We start from the raw sequence: 7,764 nt of genomic DNA, 5'->3' as shown, positions 1-7,764 counted from the left end.
TCAAAAAATTGATTAGAGCAACTACATCACTAGTAGAAAAACGTTGATTTGCGTCGGACCTGGGACCCCTATTTGCGTCGAATTTGGGTCCGACGGCACATGTCTCAACGCAGATGACCTATTAACGATCTGCGTCGTATGAGGAAACGACGCAGATATTTTAGCTATTTGCGTCGCACGTTGTATACGGTGCGACGCAAATTGCTCTTCACAGTGCACAAACTACCCACTACAAGCGGAATTTGCGTCGCACATTGCACATTGTGCGACGCAAATCAGGTAATTTTATTATAAAAAAAAATAAAACCTGCGTCGCACAGTATTGAATGTGCGACGCAAATTGGTAATTTTATTTAAAAAAAATACACAAATGGATGCATTAATCTGAATCATGAATACAAGAAATACAACAACAAAAGGATGCATTAATCTGAATCAGGTAATTTTATTACAAAAAAAAATACACGCACAGTAATTTTGCATACAAACAAGAAATACAAGAACAAAACCATGAATGCATTAATCTAAATCGAAACAACGAAAGAAGTACAAGAATGAAATGAGCGAGGAACGCAAATTTGAATAGAAATTACAAGAAAATACAAGAAATGAGTCTGTTTCCTACTAGTGCTCGTTGCTCTGTTTCGTGAACCACCAAACCGCATCTGTTCGTGGCTGCTGCCACTACTGTTGTTGTGGGCGTTGCTGCTGCCGTTCTATTTCAATCTTCCTCCTCATGCTACTTGTGTTTTTTTAACGAAAAAAACGAGAAAAATGAAAAAAATGAAAAATGAAAAAGAAACAAAAGGTCATCAGTAGAAAGTTTTTAGTTTTTAGATCCAAAAAATGAAAAAACGAATTTTCAGATCTGAAAATTAAAATTGAAAATCAAATCTAAAAAATGAGTATAAAAAATGAAACCCTAAACAAATCAGCAAACAAATGGCGATTTATATTACAAAACCCTAAAAAAATCTTACATGTGTAGTCGCCGAAAAAAAAGCCCAATCGAGTAGTTGGAATCAATTTCTTCAATGGCGATTTCGAGTGTTTACCGAAAAAATCGAGTAGTTGTGCTCCATTATTTACCTTGGTCGTGTTCTTCAATAGCGATTTTAATGGCGTCGTCATCTTGTTAGGAGAGAGAGAGAATTGCGTGTGAGAATCCCAATGGTGATTTTAGGGTTTAGAGGAGAGGATGAGAGGCGCTGAGTTGAGAGAGAGAAAGAGAGGAGAGGGAGAGGCGCTGAGTTGAGAGAGAGAGAGAGAGAGAGAGAGAGAGAGAGAGAGAGAGAGAGAGAGAGAGAGAGAGGAGAGGGAGAGGGAGAGGCGCTGAGTTCATGAGAGAAGAGAAGGAGGCGCTGAGACAGTGGGAATGTGAGGGAGAGTTTAAAAATTTTAGGGTTAGGGGCCCAAGTAATTTGCGTCGGATGGGCCTAAAGTTCCGACGCGATTTAGTCTTTTGCAACACATCTTAAAGACGTGAAACGCATAAATAATATGCGTCGCACCACAACAACATGCGACGCACAAAGGCAATATGTGTCGCACACACAGAGGGTGTGACGCATATTGCTCATATACCTGATATGTTTGTTGATGTTTGCGTCGTACACTGTGTGGCGTGCGACGCAAATAGGGTTTTTGCGTCATTTCCGTTTTAGTGCGACGCACATCAGGGGACGCAAATCGTCGTTTTTCTACTAGTGCATATAATAATATGTTGTCTAATATTCATGTTAAGGCACTACTACAAATATGGGCAAAGTGACCACCCATAAGAGACCACTTTGATGACATACGTGATTATTTAGCAAAAAACATCTAATTTCTTAGACAAGAGGTCTTTTATATTACGATAAAAAGACCTCCTTTTTAGACATGTGGTCTTTTGCACATCCTTAAAATCACAATATTAAAGATACCACTTATTTTTGTTAAGTGGTTTTTTTTGTTTTATATCCTTTTGGAGAAAATATAGATTCCTAAAATATATACTAGCGGGTATGGTGATGAATTGTAAATTGAAGAGGAAAAAAAGGCGCCTGAATTTTTTAAACAAGGAAGAGAGGAATAAACTTATTCGAATTTTAAAAAACCCTAATTATAAGAATACTTCATTTCTTCCTTAGTAATCACAATTCACATCTCGTTCTTCTTCATAGAGCAGCGATAGCACATTAGAATCGCCAAATTTTGCACGTGAATCCACCCCAAATTCCTCCGCCAACTACCGTCTCTAGTACTCAGAATTCGCCGGTCAATATTCCTTGTCGATCTACTCGTCTTCGCAAGCTATTTATCCCCCAGTATTGTAACATGCTTAATTTTAAATAATTAAACGTTAATTATATTTTATTGGGTCCGAATATGAATATTTTTATTTATCGTGTTGTAAAATATTTATTTGTTTAATACTATGCCGCTATTATTGATATATTTTGAATTTTAAGTATAAGTTGAGTTGTATTTGGCCATCAATATACTCTTCGAAATGTCTCTGTCGGTTTAATGTGATGAAATAAAACCACCTCACCTCAAAAATCTCTCTCTCCCTCGTAACTTCTCAAACCCCAAAAGGAAAAACCCCCAAACCCCATTTTTCTCGCACCTTCCCGTCACTTTCTTTCGCTCCCGTCTCTGGTAATTACCGAAGCTCGCTGGAGCTCTGTTGTAGGTCGTTCGTGCCGACTCATCTCTCTCTCCTCTATTCGTATTCTGCCTCCGCGGTGCTGCTAGTGAGCCATCGCGATGTTGTTGTTGTTGCCCCTGTGTTTCTCTCTCCTCCTGCGCGCTATAACCACTGGAGTCACGCCGCCTTGCTCGCCGGTGACTGAGCACTACCTCTTCTCTCTCTCTATCGCGCATTGTTGTTGCGGCGGTGGTGATGCTTGTTGCCGCGCTGCGTTCTTCCCTCTGTTCTTGCTTGTTGATTTTGTGGTTGTTGCTGTGGTTGGTGTGCTGCTGCCGCCGTCGGTCTTGTCTACCCTGCCGTCGTCGCCGCCTCGATTTGCTGGTGGTTCACAAAATACCAAAGGTACTAACCTTCTTGTGTGGTTGTTGTTGTCTTTTTTTTTTGCTATGGTTGTTGTTTCTCCAAATTATGACTGAAGATTAATGAATAGATTATGAATTGTGGATGTTAGATGAGATTTATGATGTTGTATTCATCGTTGCTTGTGAATTGGAATTTGAAAAATGATGTTGTGTGATTAATTGGGTGAATGAGTGCTGGTGGATTTGTTCTTGTTAATGGTAGAAATCCTAAACTGAAGTAGACATCAATATATCATAGTTGGAACATTATTAATTTGGAAACTAACTATTCCTATTCTGAGTTCTTAGTTTAAATTAATGAAATTATTAGTTAGTACAATGAGAGGAATGATTGTTTTATTAACGCAAATCAATTATAGGATAACATATAGTTAACGGTATGTATTTGGTTAGTGCGTTAGGAAGTTAACTTAGAGACTATTGTTATTGGCAAAGTACCTTACTTACATAAGCAAGGACTATATAATACTTGGTGTTTTGTTGTAATTATACTACTAGTGTCTTACTAGAACTCAATTAGTACACACAAGTGACCTTGCTAATGATACTATTAAGAGTAATGAGTTCCGTTAAGAGGAGTACGTTGTTATGTTATTAATAGTATTAAGAGTTTTTTCATCAATACGTTGTTAGCCGGATGGTTTTTTCATCAATACGTTGTTAGCCGGATGGTTTTTTCATCAATACCATGGCTAAAAAGACAATCTCTAATGAAGCTCCATTCCAACCTATCATAAGCTTTTTCCAAGTCTATCTTTAAAGCAAACCACCCTACATGACCCTTTTTCTTGGACATGGAATGTAGAACTTTGGAGGCCACTACCAAATTAATATAGGCCCCTCTACCCTTGGTGAAGCTATTCTGATTTGGCACTATGAGGTCGTTCATAAAGGGTTTTAAGCGGTTCACAAGTACTTTGGTTAACACCTTACAAGGTATTGCATAGACTTATAGGCCTCAGATGTCTAACAGTCTCCGGGGGGTATTGTTTGGGGATAAGGCATATCGTTGCTTCACATAGATGTTCCGGAACTCTCCCTTCCCTAAACCAACTATTTAAAGTTTCCCAAATATCTTAACCTAGAATGCCCCAGGTCCTTTGGAAGAAAATCGGGTGTAGACCGTCCGGTCCCGGAGCCTTATTTGGATGCATGCTAAACAGGGCCTCCTTGACTTCTATAATAGGTAAAGGGTAATCTAAACATATAGAAGCTTTATGCATTTTGTGGGTCCACACACTTTCAATTTTTTCCGACGAGTATAACTTAAGAAAGAAGCTTGAAATATGCTCTCTAATGTCCACTGGATCTGTCAACACACTTCCTACTTGGTCCCTAATGGAAAGAATCCTGCTTTACTGGCGGTTCATCAGAACACTTCTACGGAAGTACTTAGTATTCCTATCCCCCTCCTGAAGTCTTTCTAGTCTACTCTTAGCAAATCACAACGCCTATTCTTGGTTTAGAATATTCAGCAACTCCTCTTGTAATTTCGATTCTAACCTAAATAAGAATTGGGAGGAAGGGTTATTAGCTAGTGCTAATTGGGTTCCTTTTAGCCTCGCATTTGCTCTATTCTTCCTTTGATAGATATTACCAAAAGTGTTCTTGTTCCATTGGGTCATAGCCTGGCATAGGGTAACTAAGTCTTCACTAAGCGGACCCTTTCCTCTAATTTTTCCCCACTCCGAGGCCACGAACTGATAGAAAGAAGAATCCAGGAGCCACATAGGCTCAAAACAGAAAGGTTTAGGTCCATGCGGTGGAGTCTTGTGGTCTAATTCTAACAAAACAGGACAGTGATCCACTACAAAAAAAAAAAATACATATAGAGGCAATCCAAAATTGCATCTAAATATATATTTGTAGCCTCTAATGGTGTTTAGAAATAATTTTTTGGTTGCATCTAATTAGTCCGTCGCTAATTATAGGTTGCCCCTAATGCCACGTTTTAGAGGCAGACAAGTTATGGTGCTGCTAAAGACTCTTATGTTTAGAGACAACCATATGCTGTCGCTAATTATAGGTTGCCCCTAATGCCACGTTTTAGAGGCAGACAAATTATGGTATCTGCTAAAGACTCTTAAGTTTAGAGGCAAACATATGACTGTCGCTAATTATAGGTTGCCCCTAATGCGTCATTTAGAGGCAGACAAGTTATGGTGCGGCTAAAGACTGATATGTTTAGAGGCAACCATATGTCTGTCGCTAATAATAGGTTGCCCCTAATGCCACCTTTTGAGGCACACAAGTTACAGTTCTGCTAAAGCCTCTTACGTTTAGAGGCAACCATATGTCTGTCGCTAATTATAGGTTGCCCCTAATGCCACCTTTTTGGGGCACACAAGTTATATTGCTGATAAGACCACTTATATTTAGAGGCACCATAAATCCATCTCTAATTATATGTTGCCTCTAATGCAACCATAAGTTAGTCGCTAAAGGATGTTTTTAGGTGCAACTTTTGACATTTTTATTAAAACTATTAGGGGCAACTACACATTTTACAGTTTAAGATTTATGAATTAATACATATATATGCTATATTAATACTAAAAGTAAACAAACAAAACAATTTAATGAATCAATAAAAAGCTACTATATAGATAAAAAATAATTGTCATTTATATAAACACCTTAATCAACTAACATGTCTAGTTGGTTGTTCACAATTGTTACAGTAAAAAGAAATTGGAAACTACAAGAGAGAAAAAAAAAGATATCTAATAGTTTGAATAGTGTCATTCCATTTTTCAATTGCCTCAGTCTTTGTTAGTGTCATGCTATTTTCTTCCTCATATTATTCTTCAATTGTTTGAATAGTTGGATTCCGCAAGCACCTGCAACACATGCATATAGTAAATATTAGTTTAATAACAAATATTAGTTTAACAAAGCTGTAATAACTTGTACAAAAATTGGCTTAGCCGGTAGTAGTAGCACGCAATGGCACGACAACTTGCACCGGAAACAACTAAAAAGCATAGCAACCGCTGCAATAACACAAGATTAAGTACATGAACAACAATGATCGTGCAAAAACAAACATCAGCAAGTCAGCAGCACAAACCTTTCCAGATTGACTAAAAATACTTATTTAACAGCATCAAAGCCACAACTAGAAGGATTCAGGTAGCAATTTTATTCACCATTATTTACAACCGTTATAGTAACTATAAATATCTATTCATGATATCTTGAATTTTGAACTTCATTAAAATAATTAGAAACTTACATGAAAACCACCTTATTTTCCTTAATTTGACAGCTCCAATATGACACCATGAACACATACTGCACCAAAAGATTGAAAAAAAGAAAAAACATTTGTTACCCAAAGATAAGATCAAAAAAATTTAACATCATAAATGCATATAAGATAAGCATAACTCTATACCACTTAATCTAACAGTGGAAACCTGTTTTTATACTCTATACCAAAATCACACAGCAAAATTAGAGAACTAAAGTCAACTGAGAGGTACTAACCTTAACAATTTGCAGCTGCGCGAAAATTAATCATCTAAACAGCTTCGATGGGCTAAATCGATAATCTAAACAAAAGGATAGCCGTTTAAGAAGGGACAAAGAGCTGAATGTGACTGCAGGAACAAATAAATAAGCAAAAAAATAGAAGCAGTGAGCAATTGCCGCAACAGAACAATCAACAATCAATTAGCAGCAGCTTGTCGTGCAAAAAATTAGAATTTACCCATCACTTAAAATTAATAAACCACCACAATAACAGAACAACAATATAATCTAACAATAACCACCACAACAACAAGAAAATGACAGAGTAGAGCACGGTTCCATAAACGACAGCAACAATAACAAGAACAACAACTATACAACAACACAAACAACTTGGGCTTGAATTACAAAGAAAAGGGTTTGAATTAAGAACAAAGAGGAAATTTATATTACCTCTGCTCTACTAGGAGCAGCGAAGACAGAGAAGAACCGAGAAACAGAGGAGTCGAGGGAGATTTTCGAAACTTCAGTGCACATCAGTGGAGCTTCGGCGTGGAGGCGGAGGCGTTCGCCGGCGAAGCAGCGAATGGCAACAACTTGACGAACATCGACGAACAGGAGAAACTATACCATAACATGAGAGAGATAGAGGGGAACAGGGGCTGCGAAGTGCTGTATGGGTCTCCGGCGAGAGACCGAACTGATAAAACGACCACGTAATGGCGGCTGATGATAATGTCATTATAGACTGACAATTTCGATGCGACGCCACTGGGTCGAACACCGCCGAACCATCCCCATCACCACTGCGCCGCTGCAGGAGTAAGGGAAGAGAAACACTTCACAAGAGAATAAACTCGATCAAAAAATCTTATTCCTCGATACAAAAAAGCTCCTTATCCAACAATTCGATCGATTCACCTATAAACACGAGAAATTGGTGAGGAAAATGAAGGATTAGGGTTTTGAATTTGGGGGAAATAGAGGAGAGAGAAAGAATACCTTGAGTTTTTGCGTTAGTGACGAGATTTTACGCCGTCGGTGATAAGGTGATGTTGAAGACCGATGTGAAAACGGCGTTGCTGAGCAAAGCCGAGAGTTAGAGAGAGAGAATGAGGGACAACTGAGAAGACGGCTGGGCTGGGAATTGGGGGGAAATGAAATGAGGGACTAGGGTTTTTCTTTCAATTCTCAAACAAAGTGTTTTTGAAATTTCCTTTTTTTTTTCCAAAA

This window comes from Beta vulgaris, chromosome 4, assembly GCF_026745355.1.
Source record: "Beta vulgaris subsp. vulgaris cultivar EL10 chromosome 4, EL10.2, whole genome shotgun sequence".
Taxonomy (NCBI): domain Eukaryota; kingdom Viridiplantae; phylum Streptophyta; class Magnoliopsida; order Caryophyllales; family Amaranthaceae; genus Beta; species Beta vulgaris.
The sequence above is the reverse complement of the archived record's forward strand: the minus strand, read 5'-3'. Positions refer to the sequence as shown.